Consider the following 11,799-nt stretch of genomic DNA (forward strand, 5'->3'; position numbering starts at 1 on the left):
ATCCCCAAAGGGCACTGCACTGGTACAGTACTTGGGAGCCCTTGGTTCTACTCCTGGCGCTGTCACTGTCTTGCTCTGTGACACTGGCCAAGTCACTTCACCTCTCTGTTCTGTCCCTCAGCTTTCCCTTCCAGTCTTTGTCCATCCTGTCTATGTAGGTGGTAAGCTCTGCTAATGCTTGGGGTGCTGATCTCCGTTGGAGCTTCTAAGTGCTTCTGTAATATAAATAAACTTTTCCAAAGGGCGAGCACTACTACAAACATAGACGGTTGATTGCAATGGACCAGGAGCTTTATCCGTGTGAGCGGTAGCTTTCTTATGCAATAACAACTGAAAGAAAGGTGAGAGCCTCTGAAAGGTACATACACACTGCGATGCACACAGCAACCTTCATTCTAGTCTATTAATTTTTCCTCTATTAAAATAGAAACTAAGCAACCAATGAACCCAAGCTGGTATGAGTTTATTTCAGCTTCTAGTGCCAGAGCTGGAATTGCTTCCTCTTGGCACCTTCTCAACCTGATTTATATCGTATAATCTTTTTCATTCTCCTTCATGGTAAATTTCAAGGAGACCAAGCAATTCAGTATGGTAGCATTTTGCCCCTGGGGTTCTTAGAATACACTACAAACATTGAGCTTTGCGGCACCCTGGTGAGAAAGCTAAGACTATATTTGGCCTACTGAAATGCAGCCACTTCTGAGGATAGAATGCGGCAGCTGCTTTAAGTGTACACAGCAGCAATACACAATAGCTGATTATTATTAACTCTCAGACTGGTAAAAGGGGAAGGATGTAGAGCCATGGAAACTGAAAACTTCTGCCAAGTGCTCTGTGTGCAGTGAGTTTTATTTACTATAGATGATCATAGAATCATAGGAGGATAGGACTGGAAGGGACCTTGAGAGGACTTTTAGTCCAATTCCCTGCACTCGTGGCAGGACTGCATAATAACTAGACCGTTCCTGACATGCAGGTGCTTGTCTAACTTGATGCAAATGGTGGCCATTACTGGAGCAGAGAACAAGGAGGGGAGAAGCATGGTGACTGCTTTGCTGCATGATGGGGGATTCCAAGTCCACGCCTCTCTGGGGGAATCTCTCCTTTCCCATCACCCCAGAGCAGAGACTGTGCTGCTGGATTCCTGGGATGCCTCCAGGATGGACAGAGCAGTGAAAGGTGCACACAGCTGCTTCACTGTTACACCACTTCATTGTTACAGCTACCAACTTTCACCGTGCAGACTCTTTCGTGAAGGTTGCCGCCAAGGTCCAAAGGCTGGGTATTAAGGACAGACTGGATTGGCCTGATTCAGAATCTTCACCAATCGCAGCCCAGCCCTTGATCTACAACAAAAGCTTTCAATGTCTGGACTGATTTGGAGAGGTGATTTTGTGCTCCCTCCCCTTCCTCCACAGGCCGAATTCTGCAGTGGCTCACCCAGGGCTACCCCGTTGAAGCCAATGAGATCTCATGTGACAAAGGGCAGTGTAGAATTTAGCCCTATCCATTCAGCTGGGGATTGTAGGGCCCAGCAGGGAGGCAGACGTGCCCCACCTGTAGTTAGTGAAGTTGTAAGGGGATTTGGGGGATGGAGTAGAATGGGGAAGGGGCAGGTGGGAAGGGTGTTCAGGGAGACTGTTGTGAGGGGATTGAAGGAGTGGGCTGGTTTGTTGTGGGGAGAGATCAGAATGGAAATCTGTGGGGCGGCACTTCCTAGAGGATCCCCGTAGTGAGGTGGCATGATTGCCTTGCTTATGAACATGAGAGACTAATGCAGGGTGTATACTTTGCACATTAATCCCCTTCTCTGTGTAAGGGCCCAGTCAAATGCCAGACTCTACGGCTAAAACCGCCTCCAGGTAACCCTGATTCTATAATACTAACACCCCCCTTCTGTAATAATACGAGGAGCATGAGAGGAGAGTCCAAGAACAATGCAAGCACCCTGGGAGCAGGTGACTCAGTGGGACTGGGGGTGAGGCCTTCCAGCTGTGCAGCAATGCATGCTTCTTTAGGAGCTCAGTTATTATTGACAAGATGTGCTGATTAATAGCTCACAAAGCACCCTTTGTACCAAAGCACTCGGCAAACTCCATACCACCTTCACCCCCAAACCTACTCCACGGCCTTTCTATGATCCTGAATGAGCTCCCTATTTTACTTTCCTTGACTCCTCCCAGCCCAATGGACGCGTAGAATTGTTGCTCTACAGCACTGCTGAAATATAGGCACCTCTCAGGTGGGAAGAAAACCAATCAGAGCAAAGCGCAGGGGGAAGGGAGAATTTTGTCAGGAACACCTGGACTAATAACTCTATTCTCAACAAGAACAATTGGCTCTTCAGTGTCTACGCAGAGGAGACAGGACATTCGTTTCTAAGGTTGCATCTGAAACATACATACACAGTAAATGGCATGAAACACAATTTATCTACTACAGAAACAGGAAGGGCTGAGATCAGTGTGCCCTTCTTCTTTGAAAACATCCTCTCTGCTTTCAGGCCAATTGCTGCTGGCCAGGATGCCTATAAATTAGGTGAGCGATGGATCTTGTGTGAGAGATTGTTGACCGATTGTCTGCCTCAACAGGTGAATCATTTTCTGCATTAGCCCTTAGTATCAGGGAACCACAGCTCCAAGGCCTTTCCCAGGTTCCCTGCGGTACGTATTGCTTCATCTGCGACGTAGTGGGGCAAATTCACCAGAATCCTGTTTTCTCGCTTCAGTGAGGGGTTGATTACAACAGGACGAAGCTGTGCCTGGCTGTTACTGCTATGCATGAGGGCAAAGGGTTGGGCCTCAGACCGGGCCCTCTGCCTCTGCATAATGGATTACAGCAGAAAATGGCTTGTGATCTCAGAGGTGCAGCAGGCTGTGGGTGGGAACGGGATGTGCCCGAATCAGGATGTGTTATGGACTTTGAAGATTGCCTCCCAGACACTCACCCACATCCCTGAATCACACACTATGGCTGCAACCAGTGAGGGGCCAGCTGTGCTGGCTCCTGTTCAGACACTGGCAGGGGGACAAGGCCTCCTTTGGTTGCTCTGGAGTTTTTAAAGCAAAACTTTAACGTGGGTGATATGACATTCTGCTCTCAGTAGTAGCTATGTAGGCTGCCAGAGCACTCGGGGCCCAGCAGTGTGTCCGGCTCCTGGGATCTTCAGAGGCTCACTGCTGTGCTGCTACGCTCTCCTGGCACTGCCGTTCTCCCTGTTGGTAAATGTCTGGGTCTCCTTCCCAGCCATGTTCAAGGTCTTTGTCAGTTCTTAGACCTCATCTGTCCCTGAATTGATAGAGAAACCTCCAGTTGGTGGAGGAGTTAGTCCTTGGCTGTTACAAGGGATAGTAAAGCAGTGGTCTGTGCTCAGCCATTGCAGAAGTGGGATGGGAAGTAGATAAGGGGCAGTTTCTACACACTAAGGCCAATGGGAGCAGAGTGGGAAGTGCGCCTGCCACAATCTGCAGTGTGGCTGGTGCCATGCAATCTAGGCAGCACCAAGGCTCCATGCCATAGGTGTGTCCCAGAAGCTAGCGCCACAAACATCAACAATGATCGGAGCTGCTCACAATACACTAGATGTTTCAAGGGAAGTGTAAAAAGGCATTGAGGCAACTTTCAGAAACCAAAACTATTTTGGCTTTCAGTTTTTTTCATCCCTGCTCCCTTTTCTCGCCCTGTTTCCCCTCCCTCCCGCCTTTTAGTTTTTCTCAATCTCCTTGAAAAAGTGCATCTCACAGCCCTCCTCGCCTATGCTGCCTACATCCAGTGAATCAGCTCCCACCCCAGCAGTTATAATTACTAGCCCTTTGTGCCTCCTCACTACTTCCTGTCTCTGTCACTTTCTCACTGTAACAGCTTACGTTGTTGTAACTGCTGTGTTAGAGAAGTTCCTGATGGGCACACGTCAGCCAGTTAAAATCTGCACCACCTGGGAGCAAAGATGAGCCCCAAAATCAAAATGTTCATGTCCCCCGTTACAAAGTGTGCATCTTGTTCATGTTACAGTGAACTCAGTGCTTGTGAAAGGTGCCGTGTGGACAGCCTGGAGATCTGAAGATCCATAGAATAGGTACAGCAGGGACTGAGTGAGAGCAGAATGTCATCACCCATGTTTTGCTTTGAAAAACTCCAGAGCAACCAAAGGAGGTCTTGTCCCACCTACCATGTAGGAAAAACTATTTCACTAGGAGGGTGGTGAAGCACTGGAATGGGTTACCTAGAGAGGTAGTGGAATCTCCATCTTTAGAGGTTTTTAAGGCTCAGCTTGACAAATCCCTGACTGGGATCATTTAGTTGGGGTTGGTCCTGCTTTGAGCAGGGGATTGGACTAGATGACCGCCTGAGGTCTCTTCCAACCCTACTCTACTATGATTCAACCTATTCTGAATGGACTGTTTATAGGGGTGAATGGAGAGAACATAGTTCAGTATCCATAATCCCTTCAGTCCTTGGTGGCTGTATTCCAGGGGTGGGCAAACTACGGCCCGGGGCTGCATCCAGACCTTCAGACGTTTTAATGAGGCCCACAAGCTCCTGCCAGGGAGCAGGGTCAGGGGGCTTGTCCTGCTCCGTGCGGCTCCTGCAGCTCCCACGGGCTGCTTCCGGGAGCTGCCTGAGGTAAGTGCTGCCCAGAGCCTGTACCCCTGACCCTTTCCGCACCCCAACCCCCTGCCCCAGCCGTGATCCCTGTCCTGCCCTCTGAACCCATCGGTCCCAGCCCAGAGCCTCCTCCTGCACCCTAGAGCCCGCACCCCTCACTCCCCCACCCACACCCCAAACCCCTGCCCCAGCCCAGAGCCCCCTCCCACTCCCTCAACTCATTTCTGGCCCCACCCCAGAGCCCTCACCCGCACCCCAACCCTCTTCCCCAGCCTGGAGCCCCCTCCCGCACCCTGAACTCCTAATTTCTGGCCCCACCCAGAGCCCGCACCCCCAGCTGGAGCCCTCACCCTCTCCTGCACCCCAACCCCCAATTTCATGAGCATTCATGGCCCACCATAGAATTTCCATACCCAGATGTGGTCCTCAGGCCAAAAAGTTTGCCCACCCCAGCTCTAGCTAGAAGGGGGGGTCAACTAGGATGATGGCTTTTGTGATTTGGACACATGTTCAGTAGGAACTGGATTGAGAGCCACAAATTCATTTCAGATGTGCCCTCAAACAGTCAGTAGATGATAACAAGTACTGATCTTGCCTCTGTTTGATTTAGTGATCTAGAGTGAAAGACTCCGTATCCCCAAAGCCCCTGAACTAGCCAGTACGTGCCAAATGTAATTAGATTGTAATTTTTTTGGTGCAGGCAGGGAGTGTCTTTTAGTTCTGTACCTGCACAGAGCCTCGCACAATGGGGTCCTAGTCCATGACTGGAGTGCCAAGGGGGTACCGCAATACAAAAAATAAATAATTCGTTCAATTCATTTCCCTTTGTGCTTGTGCTGTCAATCTAATGAACAAGACGACTGTGTGGCCCGCAGGCCTCCGGTTCCCACAAATATTCTGACCGGTTTTTAAAGAAAGTGATTACTCTCCCTTTCCCCCATTTTGATTAGCTGGTTTGAGGGAAGGACTCAGCTACCCATAAAGCATGTGTTCTCTCCCTTTCCCTCACAACCAGTCTTGAAGCAGTAGAATTCTGCCTTTGCTGGAGGGAAAAAGGTAGCCTTATTAGGGTCCCATCCAATACTACTGGTGATCAGTCAGGCATTTCCTGATGCTATATGGGGCAATGCATAAATCCCAACAATTCCACTGCATAGAAAGCAAGAGTGCACAGCATTTGTCCACCCAAAGGTCACATGAAACAACTTGCCAGGCACCCCCAAGGCCATGCCTAATTTGCTTAAACTGCAGACTGTAGGGCAATACGGCCTATAGCAACCACAGACTCCCGCATGTACCAGGTGTGTTTGCCGCACAGCTCAAGCTAATACATTGCATGTTTGGCCTTATAGACTTTACAGGCTGCAATTCCATTGATGAGATGATGGAAGAGCTAGGCCACACTGTAGAACTCAGAGCTTATTTGATTCCAGGATACACTTCAGCCATAGGATGAAGTTATGGCTCTCTGCTCTCTGTGCTGTATTAGTCAGTGAACTGGCTTCTCTCAGCCTCAGCGATGGATCACCTTTCCCTGTTTTGCATGGCTGCACAGTTCAAAGCAGATTTACGGAGACTGAGAAAGGTTTAGCTTCTCTGACTAGAATATTATTGATTGGCGTGGTTACTGTCTGGCCCCCACAACTAATCAGTTGCTTTTTGCCCTTTTCCTCCTGCTAGCAATCCCCATGGGTGACACAGCCATGGATGGCATCAGGGTGGCACAGTGTGATGCAATTGTGGTCTCCGCCCAGAAGAATCCTCACTGCTGTATTGGAAAGAGCTGCTCCACGTCTGCAGCTCACCTGACAATTCGTGACTATGCAACCATCCTTTCCCAACAACTAGCATCCAAAGCCATTCAGACACTCCCAGGTAAGGTTACCCTCATTCATGTCATTGTGTACTAAAAGGAGGAGATGGCAGAGCCAAAGGGAGAAAAGAATAGCACCACTTCACCTATCCATGACTGTCTTCATCCAAGAACCAGCAAGCACTTTCTGAATGGGCCTTCTAACCAGCCCTGTGAGACCTATCTTACGTACTTCTATAGCTCCTTACCATAGTATCTGAGCGCCTCACACTCTTCAGTGTAGTTATCCTCACAACACTCCTGTGAGGTAGGGAGATGCTATTATCTCCATTGTACCGCTGGGGATCCCTAGCACAGAGAGATTGAGTGATTTGCCCAAGGTCACACAGGAAGTCTGCAGTGGAGAAGGGAACATGAGCTCTAGTCTCTCCAGTCCCAGCCTAGCACCATAACTGCCTGTTCATGTCAGACAGGTGTGTGTGATTCCCTAGTTCACTGCTGGAGAAATAGGAAGCACATAGCAGTTCAGTGACTTGCCTAAGAGTCACCGGCAATGCTAGGACTTCTACTCCAGACTCGTTAGCCCCCGTGCTGCCCTCTAACTTGACAATATTCCTTCTACCAGAAAGTCTTTAAATCATGAGAGAAACGTGATCAGTGGGATCTTCTTGGAGGCACAGCACAGCACTGGAGGGGAACAGAGCATACCAGTGGCAGGACGTATTGCAGGGAAGTGTGCCAACATTGGGTTGTAGTTACTGGGGGAGAGGACACATGCTGGGATACCCTACTGAGTGATCTTGTTCTAGATCTGAAGATGGGCAGAGGGGTGTACACACAGCTGGTAAGTTGGTTACATTGTATGATACAGAGGGTGGAATTGTTTGGTTTATTGATGGGGTGCTAGTGAAGCTCCCTTTCCTTCTTTCCATTGTGAAAGGCTTCTGGAAGGATCTTTGTGGAGATGCATGGAGGGGCTGCTGCCCAGGCCCTTGGGAATATGCCTGAATTCTGGAGGAAGGGAAATCAGGCAACAAATTCTACTCCGACAATTGAATTGTGCCCAGGCCTGCAGACATTTCAGCCGTGGGTCTCAGAAAATGAAGAGCACATCAGACATGCCCTAGAATTCCCCTCAAAGCAGCGTTTTCATTTCTGAAGTGCCAACTCAGTTTTTAAAAGCTCCTATTAATTTTAATTCCTTAGGTTTCGGACTTTTCATAAGAGCAGAGAATGATAAACCCACTCTCTTGGGTTATCAGGTTAATAATATTTTATGTAGCTAAATACCCCCTGCAATTTCAGTTGAAAAGAGTATTCTCTAATTCCTGTAACTAAAATGTTGCTTTGCATTGTTAACAGCTGCTGTCTTTCACCTCAGAGGTGGCTGCATTTCAGTGGTGCGCAAAGTGATCATTGTATACATTGTGTCTTAATAAATCCTTGACCCTCATTTAGCGGTGAGAAAATGTTGTTGAAGTTAAACATCACTATAGAATTTTTGAAAGAAAATAAACCTTATTTCCTCTGTTGGATTCTAGCAGATTCTCTCTTCTCTGAATCAACTGGTTCTCTTATTTGTTTCAGGACACCAGGAATATATATTTTTTAATTTGAGATTATTTCCCCCTCTTCTAATGACTGGAACTTCTGTGTCCTAGATAGATGAAATGTGCAATATACAAATAATAGTCACAACTCTACCCATTTACTGTTTATCCCATACTCACGTACATCTATACGCATCTTCTTTTACTTAACACATCACATGCAGAAGACACATAGATATTTATAGCAATCAATCCATGGCATCGAGATGTAGCTGTCCTTGCTGCCTTGGAATATCTAGTGCCACCTGAAGGTAGCTGACACATTCTAGCATCAGTTGATTTCAAAGATGTGTGTACAGTGCCTAGCTCAGTTCATAGATTCCAAGGCTAGGAAGACCAGTGTGATCATCTAGTCCAGTGGTTCTCAAAGTTTTGTACTGGTGATCCCTTTCATATAGCAAGCCTCTGAGTGCGATCCACCTTACAAATTAAAAACACTTTTAAAATATATTTAACACTATTATAAATGCTGGAGGCAAAGCAGGGTTTGGGGTGGAGGTTGACAGCTCACAACCCCCAGCGTAATAACCTCACGACCCCCAGTTTGAGAACCCCTGATCTAGTCTGACCTCCTGTATAGCATAGGTCATAGAACGTACCCAAAATTATTCCTAGAGCAGATCTTTTAGAAAAATATCCAATCTCAATTTTAAAATTGTGAGTGACAGAGAATTCACCACGACCCTTAGTAAATTGTTCCAATGGTTAATTACTCTCACTGTTAAAAATGTACACCTTATTTACAGTCTGAATATGTCTAGCTTCAACTTCCACACACTGAATCATGTTATACCCTTCTCGGTTAGACTGAAGAGCCCATTACTAAATATTTGCTCCCCATGTAGATACTCAGATTGTAATCAAGTCACCTCTTAATCTTTTCTTTGTTAATCTAAATAGATTCAGCTCTTTGAGTCTATCACTATAAAGTGTGTTTTCTAATCCTTTAATCATTCTTGTGGCTCTTTTTTGAACCCTCTCTAATTCATTAACATCCTTCTTGAATTGTGGGCTCCAGAACTGAACACAGCATTCCAGAAGTTGTCATACCAGTGCAAAATACAGAAGTAAAATAACCTTTCTGCTTCTACTCAAGATTCCGGTTTAGGCATTCCAGGATGCATTCGCTCTTTTGGCCACAGCATCACACTCGGAACTCATGTTCGGCTGATTATCTACAAGGATCCCCCCCAAATCTTTTTCAGAGTCACTGCCTGCTAGATCATAATCAGGTCTTTGAATTTAGGATGGAAGAAAGTGAGCCACCACTAACATTGGCTAGAAGGAGGAAGGAATGGCAGAATCAGGTATGATGGACCTTACTTTCAGAGGCAAAGGGGGATAGTGAAGAAAAGGCATCTAAAGAGATGGGAACTAGCTGGAGGAGTATAAGTATGAACAGGGGACAGCAGGAATAGAAAGCGAGGTGGAGGACATATTAAGAGAGATGAGTCTGCCAACTAACCTTGTATAGATGAGATTAGAATTATCCACTTTGGGAAGAGTGAGCGTTACCTTAAGGGACGGGGCTTGATTCATATTTTCCCTGCTGAAAAGGTGACAACCCTAAAAGCCTATGAATGCCTACGCAGGTTTCCCTATTTGCTGGAGTAGTTCTGCCTTTTGTAAAAGGTGGACATGTTGCAGGAGTACAGGGAGATCCCATTGAAAAATCTGTGTATAAGGCAATGTGAAAGGCCTTGGCTCCTTTACAGGCTAAGTAGTGCACGGTAGTAGATAGTCATTGTAAGTAAAACTGAACATTATAGGAAGTAGACAAACTATACAATTATTTCTCTGTTAATAGAGCTCGTTTGGGGCCATTCACAGAGCAACGCGCTATGAATTATCCTAGCCTGATGCCACATTAAAACCAGTCATTTATTACCCTGGCCCTCTTATTACTCAGTACAGCTGGAATTTTGAAGTCATCTTCTGCATGTCAGGACTAGTGTGACCTTGTCATGCTTTATATCTTCTTTCTCTCTCAACCACTCAAATGCAGGCTGAGTAATTTCAGTACTGGGTTTTTCCTCTTTATTAACACCATGACCTAGGAAGAGCAGTGTTCTTTCAGTAATAAGCTTCCTTATGCAGCTCCTCACATAGACCTTAAAGACAGCTATAACTGGATATGATTTATAGATTTCTATGAATTAAATGTACTGCAGTCATGCCTAAATAACGTATCTCATATCATTAAAATGAGCAAGAGACTGACAGTACATGAACTAGTGGAAATGGGAATAATGTCTATTGTCCAGACCTGGTTGACTGAAAGCCAGATAAAATATGTAGTACATCATGCTGGTAGGATGTTTGTTTTTGTGTATGTTAAATAGGGCAGAGAACTGATCCCCACAAGTTGTAAGAGGATTTAGTTAACACCTTTTCTTTGTGAGACACACTGAACTGGGAAAAGGAAACAGACTTTAGGCTGCGAGAGAGAAACCTGATTTTCCCATATTTTATCTTAACACTGTGCAACATGAACTTGGCCCGGATTACCAAAATTTTCTGTTGTGTTTGACTAGCCAAAGTATTTTGTCCCTAGCCCTCTTGTTTCTGTTTTTTCTTTCTGTAATTTGTCAGTACATCTTGGTTTTGTTTAAGACTACCTGAATTAGGTGGGGGATACTAGCAGTGGGGCAAATCACTGCTGGGTGCCTCAGACTGACTTCAGAAAAGGCAGCATAAATAGGTAACTGCTTGAGTGCAGGTTGTGATCCCCCACTCCCCAACCAGAGCAATGGAGCTGGTATGGAGGGAGCGAAGTTACATGAAGAGCTGTAATTAGTTACTGCAGAGACCACTGTTGAGCAAACACTGACAATGCTAACAAATTGGACTTATTCACTCAATGCAAATAATATAGCTTAGAAAGCTTTTTTCCTAGTGGAACAAATGTCACTATTCCTCATCCTTACGTGTACATTCATGACTTCTCCCCGCAAACTCCAATTCACAACTAAATGTAAACTTAGTACTGGTAAGAAAACTATAGATGCTAGATGCAAGTTTCAAAAGTGACTCGTAACTTTGGTTGCCTCACTTAAGGCATCTTTGAGCCTTGACTGTCAAAGTGCCTGCCTTTGAAAAATTAGGCCCCTTTAAAATGGTCAAGTTGGGCACCAAAAAAATGGATGCACCCAAAATCATTACTCACTGAAATGGCCTAAGTCCTATTCAGAGAGCAACTAGTCTATGCATAAGCACTTCAAAGTGACCGCGCAATTCACTGCTCAGTGATGGAGTATTTCTTTGGGAATTAGGCCAGGATGAAAATATTCAAATGAATTCACTTAGACATGAAGTAGCCACAAAGTTTTCAGCACTTAAAAAAGATGTAAGAAAAAAAAAAAAAGCAGGAACTAACAAGAATGAGACTTCAGGAGCTACTGTTTTTTTCCTTTCCTACCTAATCATTTTTCATAAGGAAAGTAGGGTGGGGGAATGAGTTTAAAAAGCTCTTCATTGTTCTTACTGATATGTCCGTGTGCAAAAAAAGGACCCAATGAAGTTGGAAAAGCCAGCTACATTTTTGAATAGTGTTGGTGTCCACGTATCTTGATTTAGGTAGAGCATTCAAGACTGCTACAATATGATCCAGGCCTATGATTACTTACACGTGCAAAGTGCTGCTGCGGAAACAACCTTGGCAGGAAAAAGATTGGAGGTGAAGAGCAGAAGTCAGGTGACTATTTCGGCTTTTTTCCTTCCTCAATCCTTCTGTTACTGTGTGAATTTCCCAAATTCAGAAATAAAGCTATC

The 11,799-nt window shown here is 45.8% G+C and overlaps 1 long non-coding RNA gene across 1 annotated transcript in view; it reads left to right on the plus strand.

The window, feature by feature from the left end:
• Positions 1-11,799, plus strand: part of LOC119566954 — a 30,772-nt gene that overhangs the window by 12,751 nt on the left and 6,222 nt on the right. The window contains exons 4-5 of the long non-coding RNA XR_005226553.2: positions 6,286-6,480; positions 7,044-11,722. This is a non-coding gene — a long non-coding RNA (uncharacterized LOC119566954). The remainder of the gene's footprint in view (positions 1-6,285; positions 6,481-7,043; positions 11,723-11,799) is intronic.

The sequence above is a fragment of the Chelonia mydas genome, chromosome 8 (genome assembly GCF_015237465.2).
Source record: "Chelonia mydas isolate rCheMyd1 chromosome 8, rCheMyd1.pri.v2, whole genome shotgun sequence".
Lineage (NCBI taxonomy): Eukaryota > Metazoa > Chordata > Testudines > Cheloniidae > Chelonia > Chelonia mydas.